We start from the raw sequence: 21,675 nt of genomic DNA, 5'->3' as shown, positions 1-21,675 counted from the left end.
GACTCACCAAGCTCAGAGCATATGAGACATTAAGTTGAGTATATGTCATGGCATACATGATAAGCATATGGACTCGACTCATTTTGTCATCTTCATCACTAGAACTAGGACATTGAGTTTTACTAAATTTTATGTCATGTTGCATAGGTAGAAAACCTTTCTTGCAGTCTTGCATCTTGAACCTCTTCAATATATTATCTAAGTATGTACTCTAGCTAAGTCCTATTAGATGTTTCGATATATCTCTACAGATTCTTATTCCAAGTACGTATGCGGCCTCTCTCGGATCATTCATTCCGAAACAACTCCCAAGCGAAGTCTTAACACTTTGTAACGTTGGGATGTGGTATCCTATAAGTGGTATGTCATCAACATACAATACTCCATCTAGCCTTGATATATACACATGACTCATCTTCACTTCTACAATTCTAAACTCTTTGACCTTTTCATGAAAGCAGAGATTCCAACTATGAGACACTTGCTTTAGTCCATATATGGCTAGTTCAAGCTTACACACTCTATTCAAATATTTTGGATATGTGAAAACCCTCAAGTTGTGCCATATACACATCATCTGTAAGTTTCTCGTTAAGGAAGGCGATTTTCATATCCATACGTCATACCTCATAATCATAGAAGGCAACTATAGCAAGCAATATCTTGATAGATTTGATCTTGGCTACTGGTGATAAGGTTTCCTCATAATCAATTCCTTGAGTTTGAGTATAACCCTTCGTAACCAACCTAGTCTTGAATGTGTGCACGTTACCATCCATCCATGACTTCTTCTCGAAGATCTATTTGCTCCCAACAGTTTTAATGCCAGGTGTGGGATCAACCAAATTCCAAACTTGGATGTCATACATGGACTGAATCTCGCTCTCCATGTTTTCCTTCCACTTTGCAGCCTCAGGGCCTATCATTGCTTTTGTATGGTTGGATGGCTCATCTAGACTAACCTTGTACGATCACTAATAAATACGTCTCCTTTTGTACTAATATAGAAACCATAAAATTCAGGAGGAAAATGAACTCTGTCGAACATGCGAAGGGGATGTGGAGATATATCAGTTTGCTCAACTGGTTGTTCAACCTCACGTTGAGTGCTAACGTCAACTAAAGGCTCTTCTTCACTTGACTCTTGAATTTCTTCAAGATCAAGTTGGCTCCCACTAGCTTCTTTGGATATAAGATCCATCTCAAGGAAGAAACCACTTCGAGAGACAAACACCTTGTGAAGTTTTGTATCGATCGGATACACTTTAATTATAATAAGCAAGAAAAAACTAAACTAAACAAATAAAGAACAGAAAAAGTAAAGAACACGAAGAATTCACCAAGAAAGGGGTTTGTTTTCACCAAGAAAACAGGTTGTCACAAAGACGGTCACAAAGACGATTACATTAGGGTTTCACCCTAGTGTTGAATATATACTAAACTATACTAGTATATCCCTTGATTGAAGGGATTGTATCTAATCTATACTAATAACCAATCATCATCACAAAGATATCGGATATGTTATCTATTCTATGTATATATATATATATATATATATATATATATATATATATATATATATGTATAATTACCTAATATACAAAGATTACATTAGATTATATAACTATATGCTGACGCTGATAAGACTTGAGGCGCTGGTGCTGATGATAATGTTGACGCTGGCGTTGACAGTTAGCGTGTAGAGTATTTGACTCATTAGATCATTATGTGTGACCTTACAATCTCCCCCTATCTGATGAGGTCAAAACTAATCTTCAATAATTTCTTCAGCTTGTGCTCCCCCTGAGATTAAGATTGAAACTTTATGTTCTTCAGCTTTAACGAATGCTCCCCTGAGAAGGTGTAGTGTACAACTCCACATTTTTAATTATCAGCAGTAGAGGAAGCATTTATGATTTGCAGCGGACGAATAGATGATGAGATGATATAACGTTGAACGTTGATATTGATGTCAGCTATCAGTTTGGCTCCCCCCCCCCCTTAGATTTTGCTTCTCTTCAATTCAATAATACTTCGTAGTTTACAAGTTTCTCCCTTTTTTGACATCAGTAGCAAATATGAAACTTGGAGGAAGCGATCAGTGAATTAGAGTTATAGCTTGTAATTCAGTAAGTTTGTGATGTCTTCTGATAGTGTGGTTTTAAACTACCATTCACTAACATAGTATTACGAGATTTCATCAGCGTGTGGTTTCATATGCTGACTCATTAATCACTTTTGTTAGAAGAAATGGGCAAGAGTGGTGTGATGCATGTAATACATTTCGATATGAAATGTACCCATCGGCAAAGATTTTTCGAATTCTCATCAGTGCTTGGCTTCATACGCTGAATCATAAAATTCTAAATAAGAATATATGGAGATAATAGATTGAGGCATGTGATAAGTTGTGGTGTTTTAGTGTAACCATCGGCATATATTTTTCAAGCTCTCATCGGCGTATGGTACATTACGCTGAATCATAAAGCTTTAAAGAGGAAATAAGGAAAGAATGGATTGTTTCAGTCACACTGAGGTGGAATCAGTGTGAATCATTAACAGTGATAACCCATCATCAAGAAATGGTTTAATCCTTGCATCATAGAGTTAGTTGCAGTCTAGAATCATAGATCTTCCATCAATTCGTAGTGGTACCATGTCATACGTCAGAATAGGAGGTCAAGGACATGAATAACTCTTTGTCATTTAAGGACCAGACAAGTAACTCTTAAGCTCATGATTATGAAATCAGGGTATGCCATTGGGTTATGCTCAATGTTTTAGCAGAACATGAGACTTGATGCATATGACAAACATGCTTCCAGGGACAGATTCAGTCAAGATAGTTAACTAAAAATAGACACCCAAGCCTTTATATAAATTTTTTATTTGGACCAAGTAATCTCACTTAGAAATTTTAGACGATACTAGACAATCATCGTGAGGGGGTGACTCAATGTCATCTCAACAGATTGTCTCGCTGATGAGATACTTAGAGAGATTTAGGCACATACAATAGCATGCTTCTAGGGACACTATCTAGTCATAAGTTACATACTTGGTTGAAGAGATGCCACCGTCAAATCATGAAAGGTACAATAATATTTAGAAGGAATGACCATACCTGTTGAAGCTTATGTAAGAGCCAACTCTAGAAATCAACCAACTTTAAAGATTATTATTACTAGCTTATCAATTTTCAGCTTGGTTGCCTTTGTAAAACTTGATTACTCCCCCTACGCTCGTGATTCATTTTTTGAGACACTTTGTAAACAAAATGTATGATCATAAATCATGACATTTCTCGTCAGTTTCATTAAAGAGTTTTGAAAACACAATAAATGCATAACTGTTAGAAGCTTTAGGAGTAAATAAGTTCTAATGTTCATAGATAATTTGAACACCATACACAACATTAAATTTCTCCCCCGTACCCGAAGGTTTAACTCCATTTTGATACTTCGGTGCATTCTCCCCCTTGTATTTCTATACATTTGAAAATCCCTGCTAAGAAGACGTGCACAACACTTGTTGTATAATTAGAAAATCAAAATAAATAAAAATTAAATGAACGAAATAATAAAAAATTTTAAACAATTTACTCAAAAGGAAAATAACATAAAAAATCGAATATTTTTTATTTTTTGTTTTTTTATTTTATTTTCATTTTTTTTATTGAACTAGGAAAAACTAATTAAAACTTTTGGAATTTTTTGTAAATGGTTTCTTTGCATGATAAAGGTATAATCTTTTAAAAACTATGAGGAACTACTATAAGGACTCACACAGAGCACCTACACAGATGTAATGTCTATGTATATCATGAATGGAAAATCAATAATTTCATCTCTACAACTGAGCAAGATCCAACCTGTTCTCCATATATTGTCTCAAAATATACTCAACCCTCATTTTCTTCTCATCCATCACATCATCACGCCCAAACCAATATAAAATCCTTCCAGTACCCTTAAATCCAATGAATCAGCAATCAGTTTCCTTCCATTACTAAAGTTCAATCGAACAACATGTCTCCTATCAAGAACATATCTTTCACTTTCATCATTCTCGCCTAATTTAGAAACCCTACTATAGACATATGACTCCCCATTTTCAAGCTGATCAAGATCAACTTAAACTTCCACAAGACCAATGAAGTTGTTTAGGTGTTCATCATTAGTCCAAAAATTAAGACGATCCATGTATCTTTCCTTGATTAGTAATGCAAATTCACCATTGTACCCTTCCATTGCACTTTTGATGTATGGAACTCTGATGCTTGACTGATAAATCTTGACAACATGCAACAAACCAGCTCTTTTTTTTTTGAATAATCTGCATTAATCGCTCAATATCAGCTATTCTTTTCAAGTGTTGCCTCAAAACCTGACGAAAACCAGTATCCTCCACAAAATCTTGAACCAAATCTAGTTTTACATTAATCTCTATCACATCTAACAAAGGTTGTTTTATCCATAAGTGAAGTAACCTTCTACCCAATCCAGTTGTACATGTTCTGTTCAAAAGACCAAAAAGACTAAAATTCTTGTTGGCATCCGACTTACTTTCCATAACATTCAATGCCCTCATAGCTCCATAATCTAATCTCGTGTAGTTGTTAAGATTGTATTGAGTTATTTGATAGTCTCCATAATTTTTTTCATCAAAGAGTAACTCAGTGTATGATAGCAAAACGCCTAAAGCCATAGGTACAAACTCAAAAGATGAAACAAGATCACGAACTGGTTCATTATAACCTTTGACCAGTCTGACAAGATCATGTCCCACATCTCTTGATTTGAACTCAGGTTTCTTTCTTTCAGTTACCATTTGAAACAAGATACCGATAATACCCCTTACTTTCCTTGTGTGAACACACTTTTTTTGCTGTTTTATTTTTCTTTCATACAAAAATACTATTCCAACAAATATGTTTGTTAAAGTCATGACTTGTGTTTGATTAAATAGATATATCTATATCTACTAAAATCATCAATGAAAGTCATGAAGTATCTCTTACCATGTCTTGTGGCGGATCTGAACAGTCCACACACATCTGTGTAGATGAGGTCCAACAGATCCTTGCCTCTTTCACAGCGACTTGTGAATGGTGCCTTTGTTATCTTGCTAAGTAAGCAAGACTCGCATACATCATCCGACTTTAGGTCAAATGATTTCCAAGATCCTATCTGATTGGAGCTTGGTGATGCGTTTCTTGTTTATATGACCAAGACAACAATGCTACAAACTAGATTTATCTAATTCAATATTAGAAGAACCAACATTCAGTAATAGTTTATCAATATTACCTATGCAATCAACATTCTCATAAACACAATTGTAAGGACTAGCTTTGAAAATAAAAGACTGATTCTTATAAACCAAAATTTCACCATTGTCATTATAAAAAGAAAAACGACAACCATCATCATACATATCATAAAAAGAAATAATAGTTGATGCCATATCATGCGAAAAGAAACAATTCAATAAACTAAGATAAACACCATCACCAAGCATGATCTCATAGTTCCCGATCCTTGTAATATCTAACTTGTGCCTATTTACCAAGATCGGGTTAAGCTCCCATGCCTCAGCTTCCTACTTTGCTTTAGTCCCTATATATTAGAGCAAATATGAGTACCACATCTTGTATCAAGAACCCAAGAATTAGAAGTAGATGTGTTATAGACTTCTATCATAAAAATACCTTTGGTTCCAACCACTTTGACTTTGCCCTTATTCAGATCCTCTAGGTATTTAGGGTAGCTATGTTTCCAATATCCCTTGGTCTGACAGTAGAAACATATGGCCTCATTCAGATCAGTGGTGAGATCTATCTCAATTTGAAACTTTCTCTTAGGTCCTTGGTAAGACTGTCCCACCTTAGCCTTCCCCTTCCTTTGAGATGAACAAACTTTTTCTTTTAGCATAATCATGATCAATAGCCATAATGGGAGTAGTAGGGTTTGATCTAGTCAGTTTCTTCATTCTTTCCTCAGTGGTCTTAAGCATGCCATGCAGCTCCATCAAGTTTTTCTCAATATTGTTCATATTGAAGTTCATAGTGAACTGAGAATATGAACTAGAAAGCAAGTTCAAAACCATGTAGATGGTCAACTCCTTTGGTAGCTTGACACCAAGATTCCTTAGTCTGTCTATGTACAACTTCATCTTTCAGACGTGCGCACACACATCCATATGCCTTACCTCATAATCATAGAACGCAACTTCATCTGTTGGAACAATTCCTCGAGCTATTGATTTATGTCATAGGTACCCTAGTTCTCAAAGTTCTTTAGGAGCTCAGAGGCCATGGTCGCCAACATAAGGCAAGCCGTTTTGTTCGATTTATCGTAGTGTTTGTTATAGGCAGTAACTTCTTCTGGAGTATCATTCTCCGCAAGTTTGGGAACATCATTTTCAAGAGCATACTCTTTATTCTCATATCTCAAAGTGAACCTCATGGTATAGAACTGATCTAGATAGTTTGATCCAGTCCCATTGAGCCTTTCCTTATTCAGAACTGGCATGAGTGACAAGTTGGAGTTTTGAGTTGTAAGAGGAGAAGGAGGAGGAGGAATATTATTGTTGTTGTTGGGATAAACATCTACAAAAGAGATAACAATAAGCTTGATATAATAACACCTCAAAAATAATTACCATGGATAAATGTAACATCCCGATGTTGAGGTACTTCCAATTGTAACCCTATGTATGATTAAATATTGAATTTTAGTCACCGAGTATAAGAAAGAGTGTAAAATGGCCCATAGTAGCACATTGGTAATTTTTGGCATTGGAGTGGTACGTTTGGCATACGTAGTGTATGTTGGGCGTATGTGGAGAAAGTTCAAACCCTAAATTTTAGGGGTTTTCCCATATATAAACATCATTATCTCACATTTCTCATTCCCTCACCAGCCTCCCTTTGTGAAAATCGAACCCAAGAAAACCCTAAGTGAGAAGTGTGCATTTTGATCCTATTGGTGTACTTGGTAGTGTTCTTGAAGAAGAAGAAAAAGGTGGTGAGAAGAGCTTGGAGCTTGGAAGCATCTTGGATCTGAGATTATCTTCTTGTTAGCAACCTCCAGGAGGTATAAAGTTCACAACTTGATCACTCTATCTTGTAGATCTAGCCATTTCTTCCTTTAGGGCACTTTGTGGTCCCAAATATGACGATTCTTAAACATGGCATGTTCTTGATCAAATAATTCGTCCTTTCATACCTTATAGGGGGTCTTAAGTCATAAAATTGTGGTCTTAATGGTTAGTTTCACTTCATGCATGCTATAAAAGGTCTTAATGCATTAAGATGTGATATTTTGTGTTTTAAGCACTTAATGGAGATGCAAAGTCATAAATTTGGAAAGTTTATGACTCATGATGGTATTTTAGCCTTGAATTTGCAATTGGACGTGTTAAGTTGAAGAAATAAGTGCTTAATAGGATAAGAGGAGGGCTGCTGCGTACGTTGGGCGTACCGAAGGGTACGCTGCGCGTATGCAGATCTAGCCCTGATGACTTGGACATGCTTGTACACCCCACATACATATAGAGTACGCACCGCGTACGAAGCCTGAGTCAACTCGGTTGAGTTGACTCGGCTGTGTTGACTCGGTTGACTTGTTGACTTTGACCAGTTTTGACCAAAGGTATTTGTGGGGAAATTTTATTATCTTGGAATGGAAATGTTTTGACATTTAGGATTTGGGTCGGTATTTGGGAGCAGAGTATTGATCAGCTATTCGTCATACTGCGAGGTGAGTTTTCCTCTCTGCACTTAAGGGTCGAAGGCACCAAGGTCGGCCCATTGGATTAGATAACCTATTTTGTTGCTATGCTTAGTGATCTGTTTGATCTGTATTTTGGTATATAAGATGTTTCTATGCTTAGTGATATGTTGGATTTGTATCCTAGTAAATAGGATGTTTCTATGCTTAGTGATATGTTAGATCTTTATCCTGGTATATATAAAATGTTTTTATGCTTAGTGATCTGTAGATCTGCCTAATTATCTGTTAACTGGTTATATGTTATTTGTTAAGTATATGTCGACATATTATGGTTATGGGTTGAGAATTTACTACTATGTGCGTGATTCAACAGACCGGGGGTATTCCAATCCGATGACTGAGTGGTCCCAAGGGTATTCCAGTCTGATGACTGAGTCGATCTGTGGTATATTGGCATTCAAGTATGATGACTGATTGGGCCTGGGAGGGGTAATCTAGCCCGCTGGTTGTGGACCTGTGGGTATTCCAGTCTGATGACTGAGTGGACCCAACATGCTTGTTTATATATGATATGTGTATCGTGTGCTGGTACTTTGGGCGAAATTACTAAGTGTTGGCTTACAGTTTTAGTTTTGTTTCAGATACTTCGGAGGATTGTGGCAAGGCGAAGGTGTGACCGTACACATCCTTGGTTTTATGTTGTTGATCTTGGGAGACTCTGATTTTTAAGTAATGTTTTGGAAACAATGGTTTTGTAAACACTTCTTTTTAGTAAATGGGTTGTTTGAAAAGTTTAAATTTGTTGTGATTTTTTAGGTGTTACAAGTTGGTATCAGAGCCCTGGTTTGAGCGAATTGGATGAACATTCTTATGAATCCAAACTCAAACTAAGGATTTGTAGAAGTTTTTAAGTTATTTTCATACTTAATTCAAATTATTTTCAAAAAATTAACCAAGGAAGGGTATGAGATGTGTACGATCAGCCGGAGCAAGAAAGGTTACCCCAAGTTACCACATTGTGACTTGTTTATGATGATTATGATAGAACAGCATGCTAGTGATAGGCTAGGGATCTTCAGGAATTGCATGATAGAATTTCCTGATATATGATGCATGATAGCCTAGGAGGACTTCTTATATGCTAAATGAAATTGACATCATTACTGTAGCTAACACTAATATGGGTTCTTCAGCAGCTGATGGCCAGGAGTGGGGAATCCTAGGAGAACCTAGGAAGTATTCTAGTGCGGTTGTTGCACTGTTGAGTAGGTATTAGGAGTATTATTATGGGTAGGTGACCTAGAGGACCTGGGAGGATTCTTGAGGAAAGTATGGATAGGTGTGGAAGGTAGTATTGGGCCCGTACTACTGGAAGCATAGGATCCATACTCGAATCGGGAAAAAATTTGGGGATTCTAAGGAGCTGGTCGGGGAAGAAAGCATGGTTGATACCATTATTCATGGCAGTGGTCCCAAATCTATCGATCTTTTGGTTATGGTTCTTCAGAAATGAGGATGGGTCTGGTAATTGTATTTGGCCTCAGTGGCGATGTTAGTTGAGTTTGTTTGGTGCAGAACTGGGTGAGTTTGTTGGTTTTGAGGTCTGTAGAGCCTTGCTCGAGGTCGTTCATTTGAGTCGCGAGACTCAAGAAGGAAACGATTTTTATGATCAACTTGAGGATTTCAGCTGGAAGCTGAGTGGTTGACAGATGGACTGGAATGTTGCAATATATGGCGAGGGTTATGTCCTGACAGTTTTCCAAGAAGGAGTAAGCAGGCTTGTGACTTTCATAGTTGGATTGTAAACCTAGCATGCGGGCTAGGTGGCTGCGGTGTTTGGCGGCAGTATGACAACATGGGAATGCACAGGAGGATTAATCTGGTATGGATTCTTAGTGATGCGATCAAGAGTCTGTTTTCCTTGGATATAGGCAGTTCAGGTACCGAATTGACGGTTGGGACTGCATGCAAGGAGTGTATGTTTTGGATAGTAAGACGGTGTTTTGCTTATGCATTTGCATGAAATCCTTAGTGTTAAAGGTGGTTATGATTGGAAATTTCTAAGGTCTTCATCTGAGATTCAAAATCTCATAGGGTTTTCTTGATCTTTATTTGGAAGATCATCATGCGTGTGTTATACACTCCAAGATTCAGGGATGGTTTGTACTTGGTTAAGCCGGTTTGAGATATGGTTGGGTTGCAACACCATTGGGTGGTATTTCGAACCCTAAGTTGGGGAGAACTAAGTATTTTTCTTGGAGAATCATTGATCTGTTTGAGTTTGTGGTGTTGGATGAATGCTTCATAGGGATATGTAGTGCGGGTATGCGGGATTTCGGTTCAAGATTTGGTCAAGTCATGGGTGTAGAGCAAGGTTGTAGAACTCGCTACTCGGTACCTGCTCGGCCGACTGGGGAGTAGCGAGTACTCGGGAGTACTCGGGGAGTACTCGGATTCGGGAATTCATGTAGAAATATTTTTAGGAAAATTATATATTTCAAAATCATAAGTTAAAATCATAATTTGATTGAAATATATAACAAAATTAGATACATGTGAATACATAAAAGCTGAAATACACACAATTGTCTCACTTCGTGAATAATTACTAAAAATTTAAGATATATATGTAGTAATAATCACATGTGTGTGTTAAATAATAAATCATTAAGTGTATTATACATATTAATCTTGAAATTGTTGATTTTTTTTCTCTTTTTATGACAATTTTGACCCTTTGACCGAGTTTGACCGATTTTGACCGAGTTGGCCGAGTTTGACCAAGTAGGCCCGAGTTAGTGAGATGTTGACCGATTTTTGACCGAGTTTGACTGATTTTTGACCGAGTTTGACTTAATCCGAGTTTTTTTGCCGAGTAGGCCGAGTTTTGCAACACTGGTGTAGAGTAAGTGGCTATCGGATGTATGTGTTCATGAGATACACGAGTTGTCTCTTAGCAGAAAGTAGTTGGTCAAGGATCTCATTGTAGTCATTGGTCCCTTTTGGGATGCCAATGAATAGATGAGGAGCCGCTAGGATCACTCAGGTTTAGTATCGGTTGTTGAGGGATTTGGCAGCTCGTTGTATGGACTGCTATTTATAGTCTACCTTGGGCAGTTGTCGATTGATAAATCAGTTCCAGAGTTGGGTACGTTCAGCTCCGCGTGGGTTTTGGTTCATTGGATGAAGTTTCAATGCGTCCTCAGTCATTGGTCGTTTCATTCATCATCAAGCGGCGGTTCTTCGAAAGTTAGTGTGGTGTAAGTTGAAGTTCAATGGATGCGTCAACCTATCGTCAAGTTTCGCATGTTTTATATTTTCTTCGGTTTCTGGGTATGTTCATCTCCTATTGTGGTGTGGAATTTTGGTTCATAGCAGGCTCAAGTTTTGGCAGCATTTCTAGATCACCTTGGAAGTCTTCTCGAGCTAGTTACATATTAATGGGGTTTGTTCAATCTCAATCGAGGTATGTGATCTTGTTTTGATTGTTCATGAGAATGTTTTTTGTTAATGATTGAGGTTCATCATCTCGTCAGAGCTTCTAGTACTTCAACTTTGGAAGGTTGTAGGTTCCCTAATGGTATGTATCACGGTTAGTTCATTGGATATCGTCGTTAGGGGGGTGAGTGTGTGGGTTGGACAAGATAACAATGGAGTACTTGGTTCGAATTATATGCATGGTGTTGATTTGGGGTCATAGCCTTTGAATTGGAACAAGAATACGACCATCTATCCCATTTTTAGGTCGTGTGCGACCATGTTTCGTCGGATTTTATGTTGGTAGCAGCCCGTACTATGAAAGGAATTGTGTGTGATAAAAGAGTATGACATTATTGTGTTGGGTTAGCGTTGAGCGGGACGTTGATATGGGTTCCTGCAAGGAAGTAGAATGAGGTCAAGTATCTTTGGGCCCCTGTGGTGCTAGTGTGGAACCTAGGAGCAGTTAAGGGTCAATGGAAGTATTAGTCGTACATCATAAGTCTCTTACGGAGTGTTTGCATTATAAATCTCGTTTGTTTGTGAGCTGTTTTCTTTTGAAATTGGTCAACAATAATGGGTATCGGTTTTCGAACCTCAAGTCATGAAGTTCATTGTGAGTGTATCGAGTGATTTGTCAGGTGGGGGTACGCCTGAGCTGACAAGGGTTTGGGTTCAGTAGGAAATTTTTTGGATTGATCATCTTTGCTCGTAGGAATGGTGGGTTCGTAATGACATGTCAGGGAATCAAGGGTGTATTTAAGGTTTTTGGTAATACTTCTGGTTTTGGGATTGGTTGAACTTCGCGATCAGTGTGTTCTGAGTACTTCGTTTTGCGTGTTGGTGGTCGTCCTAGTCAAAGATAAGGGGAGGTTCATCAAATGGATGTATATCACTCCTGGAATATGGGTTCAGAAGTTTAGGATTGATGGTTTCACGGTCCCGGGAAGCATATTGACGGAATTGTTTCAGTGGTTGTAGTTTTGAAAATCCCCATCTCTGTGGTTCTCGCTAGAAGTTAGGTCTTATAGCTAGGAAGTTGTGGAATATGCTGACGTTCTATGTGTTTGTCTATAGTGGTTATCTTGTTGAGGCACGTGTGGGGAGTCTGTAACGACCCGATTTTCAAAAGAAAATTTTCATTTTTAATTAACCAAAATACTTTCCACAAACCATGAAATCCCAAATACAATTGTTTTCAAATTCGTAACAATAACAATTTTATTTCAAATCATCAGAGTGTCCCAAAAAAAACGCCTGAGAGAGAGTGCACGTCGCGCCATCAAGCCTTGCCCTTGCCCTTGGGCTAAGATGTATCTAAAACAAATCCACAAACTGTAAGCTAATGCTTAGTGAGTTCCCCAGAACATACCCCACACAATCCACATAAACACTTAATCATATTAGCTATAAAAGCTACATATACCACAACAGCCATGCATACAACATATAGGGATACCCTGGAAACCCTCTAGGGTCTTACTCCGGGTGCCATGGGAACCCCCACATGGTCTTAGGCCACTACCATACAAACCAGACATGCAAACATATTAGGATGCACTGAAAACCCTCCAGGGTCTTACTCCGGGAGCCATGGGAAACCCCACATGGTCTTAGCCCAGGGATGCCATGGAAACCCTCCAAGGTCTTACACCAAGTGCCTCGGGAACCCCCCCCCCCTGAGGTCTTTACTAAGGATGCCATGGAAACTCTCCAAGGTCTTATACCCAAGTGCCTCGGGAACCCCCTGAGGTCTTTCATGAAAGTACTACAATCACAATTAGCATACCACATATCTCATAACCAACTAGAATGTCGCATAACGAATAATGGGCCGGCCTTGGTGCCTTAGACCCATTGGTATGGTGAGGAGACTCACCTCTCGAATGCTGAATTGACAAGCTAAGATCAGATAAATCCCACGCTCTGCTCCAACTCAACTGCCTCAAGATGATTGACAATACAGAGTAGATGTCGGATCTACTGCTTCTCTCCTTGCTCCTTCTTCTTCTAGCTCCAAAATCCTGGAACAAGTGTTACAAATCTCCCCCACTTGAAGTAGACTTCGTCATCAAAGTCTGCTGACACGAACAAGTCCGGATAGTGATCTCGCATCTCATCCTCATGCTCCCATGTCCATTTGGAGCGCCTTTGGTGCTGCCATTGCACCTTTACTAGCTTCACTTCCTTGTTTCGAAGAACCTTGGTCTTCCTATCTACAATCGCAACAAACCTCTTAATGTAGTTCAGGCTCTCGTCCACCTGAATGTCGTCCAAAGTAACGACCGCGGCCTCGTATGTAACACACTTCCAGAGCTGTGACACATGGAAGGTGTTCTGAATCTATCTAATCTCCTCCGACAGATCCAGGCGATAGGCCACCTTTCCCACCCGGGCTGTAATCCAGAACGGTCCAATATACCGGGGCCCCAACTTGCCTCTCTTCCGAAACCTGATGACTCCTTTCCATGGCGACACTTTTTGTAACACAAAGTCCCCCACCTGGAACTCAAGGTCTCATCGCCGTCGGTCAGCATAACTTTTCTGACAGCTCTGTACGATCCGCAGCCGGTCGCGCACCTGCTGAATCATCCCGGTAGTCTTGAGCACTACCACAGTGCTCCCCATGACCCGATGTCCAACCTCACCCCAACAAACCGGGGTCCTACATCTCCGACCATACAACATCTCAAACGGAGGTCGATCGATACTGGCATTGTAACTATTGTTGTATGAAAACTCTGCCAATGGGAGGTATGTATCCCAACTCCCTCCAAAATCCAACACGCATGCCCGAAGCATATCCTCAAGTGTCTGGATCGTCCTCTCACTCTGGCCATCTGTCTGGGGGTGGTACGCCATGCTAAAATGCAACTGAGTGCCCAGTTCCTCGTGGAACTTATTCTAAAATCTCGATGTGAACCGAACATCCCGATTAGAGACTACTGACATTGAAACTTCGTGCCTGACCACCACCTCTCGTACATAAATATCCGCCAAATTCTCAACGGATATACTCTCAGAGATTGGAATAAGGTGGGCACTCTTCGTTAACCTGTCCACAATCACCCATATGACATTCACACCCCTCACTATCCTCGATAACTTCATGATGAAGTCCATAGAAATCTCTTCCCACTTCCACATGGGAATGGGTAGAGGCTAAACATTGCCATGCGGCCGCTGATGTTCGGCATTGACCTTCCTGCAGGTCAAGCACTGCTCCACAAACCAAGCGATCTCCCGCTTCATACAGGGCCACCAGTAACTCAGTCTCAAATCTCTATACATTTTCGTAGCCCCCGGATATATAGAGAACTTGTACTTGTGTGCCTCCTCCAATATCTTCTATCTCACTCCTCCAGTCACTGGTACCCACACGAGGCTACACTATGTCAGAAGACCTCGACTATCCCGAACAAACAAGGGATACTGACCCCGAATCCGCTCTATCTTCCAATTCTCTTTCTTCACACCCTCGACCTAAGCCTCCTTGATCATATCCAACAATGGAGAGATCACTGTCATCCTCAAACAAATGTTCCCAATCAGGGAACCTGCCGTCTTGCGGCTGAAAGCATCGGCCACTACGTTGGCCTTCCCTGGGTAGTATAAGATCTCACAATCATAATCTTTCAGCACGTCCAACCACCTCCTCTGTCGCATGTTGAGGTTCTTCTGATCCATCAAATACTTTAAACTCTTATGATCAGTATAAATAGTGCACCGTACTCCATACAAGTATTGCCTCCAAATCTTGAGGGTGAACACTACTACCCCTAACTCCAGATCGTGAGTGCAGTAATTCTCCTTATGAGGCTTCAACTGCCTCGAGGCGTAAGCGATCACATGCCCTCTCTACATCAGTACCGCGCCTAACCTTGATATCGATGCATCACAATACACTACCTGGTCATCCAATCCCTCGGGTAGTACTAGAATCGATGCTTCACATAACCTCTGTCTCAGGGTCTCAAAAGCCAACTGCTGATCCGTGCCCTATCGGAATGTCACATTCTTCTTGGTCAAGTGGGTCAAAGGCATAACAATCTTGGAGGAATCCTATATGAATCTCCGATAATAGCCCGCTAAAACCAAGAAACTACAGATCTCGGATGCGTTCTTCGGTACTTCCCACCGCATCACTGCCTCAACCTTGGCTGGATCAACCGAAATGCCCTCTTGGTTGATGATATGCCCCAAAAACTGCACCTCACGCAGCCAAAAATCACACTTCGAGAACTTGGCATACAACATTTCCGTCCTCAATGTCTCCAATACCTCCCTCAGATGTTGCTCATGTTGTTCCTTGGTCTTAGAATAGACCAGGATATCATCAATAAAAATGATCACCGATCGATCCAGCATCGGTCTACACACTCTGTTCATGAGATCCATGAATGTTGCTGGGACACTGGTGAGCCCGAATGGCATCCCCACAAACTCATAGTGCCCATACCAAGTCCTGAAAGCTGTCTTCGGTATATCTTCATCCCGAATCCTCATCTGATGGTATCCCGACCAAAGATCAATCTTGGAAAACCAAGACGCACCCTGTAGCTGATCGAACAAATCATCGATCCTCGGTAACGGATAACGGTTCTTCACCGTTAGTTTATTCAGCTCTCGATAATCAATACGCATCCTGTGTGACCCGTCCTTCTTTTTCACGAACAGGATCGGTGCTCCCCATGGGGAACTACTCGGACCGATAAACCCTCGGTCTAGCAGCTCCTGAAGCTGCGTAGATAGCTCCTGCATCTCGGCCGGTTCTAGCCGGTATGGTGTCTTTGCTATCGGAGCGGCACCCGACACCAAATCAATGCGAAACTCCACTTGCCTCTCCGGAGGCACTCCCGATAAATCCTCGGGAAAGACATCCCGAAACTCTTGTACAACCGGCACACTGCCCACATCCATCGTGGTTTCAACCCTTATATCTGAGATATATGCCAGAAATCCCATACAACCCTGCTGCAAAAATCTCCTAGCTCTCGCATCTGAACAGAGGGTTGGCCCTGCGAGGCCCTCTCTCCATGAATAACCAGTTCTCCTCCACTTGGGGTTCGAACCCTCACCAACTAGCACTCACAATCTATCATGGCCCTGATGGCCCCCAACCAGTCCATCCCGACGATCACCTTCAGCCCTCGCAACAGTATCGAAACTAGATCAACACGAAATCTCTCCCCAAGCACATTCAGGACACAATCCCGCTACACCCTCGCAGCACTCACAGTACGGTCATCCTCAATCTCCACCTCAAGCGGGGAATCCAAGGTTCTCGGCGCATCCCGAAACTTCTTGCTAAGCGCAAGAGATACAAACGATCGGTTACCACCCGAATTGAACAAAACGTGAGCAGACATACCATTGACCAAAAAGGTCCCTATACATAAGCACAATATACACATAAGCAATGCAATAAATCTAGAGCAGGGAGATAAAATACGTACCAGCCACAACGTCTGGCGCTGCCCGAGCCTCCTCGATGGTCAATTGAAATGTGCGGCTCTTCACCGCTGGAGCATCCGCCTTAGCAGGGCGACCATCAGTAATCCTCATCGTGGCGGGCGCAGGCGCCGCCACTGCTCCTCCCCCTCCTTGCAACCTCGGAAAATCGGCCCGCTTATGGCCGGTTTGGTTGTAGTGAAAACAAATCAAGCCCTTCTTGGGTCAATCCCTGCTCACGTGACCCGGCTGACCACACGTATAACACACTGAGCCCATCCCCCGACAAACCCCACCATGAGATCTCCCACACTTGGCACACCGGCCGCGGCCATGTTGGTCCCTACTAGATGAATCTGAGGTCTTAGGCTTTTTAGCCTGACCTACTGTTGTCTGTGCCTGCTCAGGCTTCCGCTTGGTGCGGAAGTCCAACTCCATCTCCCACTCACGGGCCTTCTCCGCCATCTCATTCAGGGTTTTGCATCCTGTGAAGCTCACAAACTCCTGGATATCATCTCTCAACCTGGAATGATACCTCGTCCTCCTCATATCCTCATCGGTAGCATACTGTGGGATCAACAATGCTCGTTCCCGAAACTTGGCGGTGATCTCCGCCACAGTCTCGGTGGTCTGCTGGAGCTCCTGGAACTCCCTCACCAACCGCTGCACCTCAATAGATGGTGCAAAATCCAAATCAAATCGTCGAACAAAATCGGCCCATGTCATCTCAGCCACACCGGCTACTCCTACCTGACTAGTCACCTCTCCCCACCAGTCTCGGGCTTCGTCTCTCAGCATACATGAAGCAAAACCCACCTTTTATGCATCAGGGCAAGAACTCATGCGCTGGGCATTCTCTATATCCTCCACCCAGCGTCGGCTAACAATGGGGTCCCTGACCCCAAAAAACTCCGGCACCCCGCACGCCTTGAACTCTCGGAACGAGGGAGTTCGGGCCCCAACCTGGCCCGCAGCAATCTCGGCTCTGAATTCCTTGAGCCTCTCCTCCATGATCTCCATCATGATGGGTTTTAAGCATTCTAACACTTCCTAAGTGTACATGCAACCCTAATAACCTTGGATCTATGTTTGTCTAATTATCATGCAAAGTTGAATTCCAAGGTTATATTCCTATCTAGCATACATGGGGAACAAATTTTAACTTGCATGAAAGATAGAATAACTTACCTTGTTGTTGCTTATGATCCTTGAAACCTTGTTAGCCTAGCACCCCAAGTGTGATGCCTCAAATGCTTCACACAACACCAAATGCTTTTGGAATGACTTTAGAGAGAATACACACTTCTAAAATCGGCCTAGCCCTCTTGTTTCTTATGTGTAGCCGATTTTGGTGGAGAATGGGTTTCTTATATAGTGTTGACACATCTAGGGTTACACCATGTAAACCCTAATGTGTCATGACTCTTCATTTCCATGACCCATGGGTTTGTAACTCCCATGGAGCATCCATGGAGCATCCTATGGGTGGAACCCAACTTGATAATCCATGGAGCCTCTTAGCCCACTATATAAGATATGGAAGATTTACATAATCTACCTATATATTTAATTAGTTATCTTTTTGATCACTTAATTAATTCTAAATTAATTCTTGATCAAACTAATTAAATAATATTATTAATATATTAGAACTTATAATATATTAATAAACCATAAGTGTTATTTCTCCCATTTTAGTTTATCCAATTGCATGGTGCCATGCAACCCAAATGGACCATGCCGGGTCGGGTCAAGTACATACCAGAAATAGTTATGGACTTATACACCTTATCCAACAGTCTCCCACTTGGATAAGTCTAATAACTATAACTGCAATACTTCAGGAACCGATCGGCAATCGTAGCTCTTTCAAGGTCTCTCAGAACTGAGAAGATGATGATACACCATTTAAGATAAGTGATCATATAATCCTCTGTTCTAGATATCAGCCGGACAAATACATGGAACAATGTCTTACCTATTGTCCAACAGTTTGTTTCCCGATTTCCGATTTGTTTGACAAAGAACTTAATTGAACACATCAACTTAGTTCTGATCGGGCCCGGTACATAGGTCAAAACAAAATCATCGAGGGGCCCAGATATCAGCTTCTAATCCAAGAAGGAACAGATAAACTTCGACTCATATGTTTGTTCTACTACTTATTGAATTATACACAAGAGCACGTTTTATAACATCGAGTTACCAATGCGTTTTCGTACAATCAATGCATAACCAACTCATAAGTAACAAATCATATATCTAGGTTTGAAGACTTATATGATATTACCGTCTCACGATCACTCGAGATAAATTCCATGAAGTGATTCCAGTGAGCGTGGGTTGAGTCTAATGCTCAGAACTTATGAGCACTCATGAGTGTTGTAGCCATGTCCAACAACTTAGACCTCTGCAACCAATCATGACAGTCTTGATTCATACCTACTTCCGACATATGACCGACTGTGGAGGTTCGAATAATATGATATACCAAACATAATTATTCTGGAAGTCAAAACATGCAAAAGAAATATAGTAAACGATCGACAAGAGATAGCAACACTTTACTCATAAATAAAACACCTTTTATTCATCATCTAATGTCAATTACACTTTACAAATTTCAAGGTTATCTAACTACTAAATCTAATATCATCCTTCAGCCCTATGCTCCGAGCATGCTGGAGATGCTTAACCCGAGTCAGTCCCTTCGTGAGGGGATCTGCTGGATTCTCATCCGATGATACCCTCTTTGCCACGAGGAGTCCTTCTTCTATTCGATGTCTGATGAAATGGTATTTTCTGTCGATGTGTCTGGATCTCCCGTGATCCCTTGGTTCCTTGGCTAAGGCAACTGCACTTTCACTATCACAGAAAATTTCCATTGGCTCTTTAATAGCTGGTACAACTCCAAGGTCTCCAATGAAGTTCTCCAGCCATATCGCCTCCTTTGCTGCCTCGCTAGCTGCTATATACTCTTATTCGCAAGTTGAATCAGCCACTGTCTCTTGCTTGGAACTCTTCCAAGAAATTGCTCCTCCATTTAAGGTAAAGACCCAGCCTGACTGAGAGCGGAAATTATCCCTATCAGTCTGAAAGCTAGCATCACTATACCCTACAACTCTCAAGTCTTCACTCCCACCGAGTGGACCCAATGGTATTCCAGTCTGATGACTGAGTGGACCTGTGGTATATGGGTATTCCAATCCGAGGACTGAGTGGACCCGTGGTATATTGGCATTCCAGTCCGATGACTGGGTTGGCCGGGGAGGGTAATCCAGCCCGATGGCTGTGGACCTATGGGTATTCCAGTCTGAGGACTGAATGGACCAAGCATGCTTGTTTGTATATGATATGTATATTGTGTGCTGGTACTTTGGGGGAAATCACTAAGCGTTGGCTTACAGTTTTAATTTTTTTTCAAGTACTTCGGAGGACCGTGGCAAGGCGAAGGCATGACCGTACACATCCTTGGTTTTATGTTGTTGATCTTGGAAGACTCTGATTTTTAAATAATGTTTTGGAATGAATGGTTTTGTAAACACTTCTTTTTAGTAAATGGGTTGTTTGAAATGTTTCAATTTGTTGTGATTTTTTAGGTGTTACAATAAAATTATTTAACTAAGGCTATGATCCATATTTGGCTCCATGATGTGTAAAGGGTCGCCGTAAACATGCCATAAAGTTATTCAGGTAGGGAAAAAGCTTATCCAATTTCGATCACTACGAAACTCCTAGGTCTTTGAGATTCATTGACTATCAATGGCATGTTAATCTTGGATTATGTTCCCCTCAAATGAAATGATGGGGTCGTCGTAGATCATTGAACATAGGGTGAATCAACCATGCAAAATTGTAGGGTTCCCGACTCAAGTTACGCTTGAGGTACGTGAGTTCCACATCATTCTCTACTTATTCTCTCAAATTGACGTGCCGGTTAACCACACGAGCTCCATGAACAAGTTATAATGAGAATGTGCAACTTTCATGGATAACATAAGATTCATATTTAATTAATAAAATGGGATTTTGTTTTATACTATTAATGCTAATACTGTTAACTTGACCATTATCACTATCAAACCCTTTCGGTAACTCCACTCTCAAAATGCAATAAGGCGGTGAGGGGGTAAGCGCAAAGCATATTAAAAACCGACTTCCTGAGGAATCATAGAGACCTCCTTAAACCTCTATATTATAGTGGGTGAGCCTAGTCATGGTATCACTGACAATGTCAATACTTAAACATGTGAGGACACATGTTGTAAATGTTTTATGCTTATAATAGATAAGTTCTAACATATATATATATATATATATATATATATATATATATATATATATATATATATATATATATATATATATATATATATAGGGAAGGGTTATATGGAAAACAAAAAAAAACCTTAAAAAAAACCATAAAAATCATAAAAATGCATGACAAAAATACTTAGAGATCACAATTTTTTTACTTTATATTCTTAAAAATCTCAAGTTTTTATATAATTTAGCTGAATTTTTTTTTGAAAAAAACAAATAAAAAAAATAAAAAAAATAAAAAAAAATCGATTTTATAATTTTTTTTCCAGCAAAATTATATAAAAAGTTGCGATTTTTAAAAATACAAAGTCAAAAAAAAAAAGATTTGTGATCTCTAAGTTTTTTTTTATGCATTTTTATGATTTATAGGGTTTTTTTTTATTTTCCATAGAGCCTAAACCTCTCTCTCTCTCTCTCTCTCTCTCTATATATATATATATATATATATATATATATATATATATATATATATATATATATATATAAAGGTAAATTTAAATCAATTTAAATTTAATAGTCTAATATTAATTCTAATTAACTGTGAGGACGCAATATAGCAATTAAGAATTTGTAAGGGTTTATTATGCAAGTTCATAAATCTCAATTACAAACAATATTAAATTAAAATATTAAAATAATTGTAATAAATTTTCAAATTTAAATCTCTTATTTAAATAATATTCAT

This window comes from Lactuca virosa, chromosome 9 (assembly GCF_052849685.1).
Source record: "Lactuca virosa cultivar CGN04683 chromosome 9, Lactuca_virosa_CGN04683_v6, whole genome shotgun sequence".
Lineage (NCBI taxonomy): Eukaryota > Viridiplantae > Streptophyta > Magnoliopsida > Asterales > Asteraceae > Lactuca > Lactuca virosa.
Note: the sequence above shows the minus strand (reverse complement) of the source record.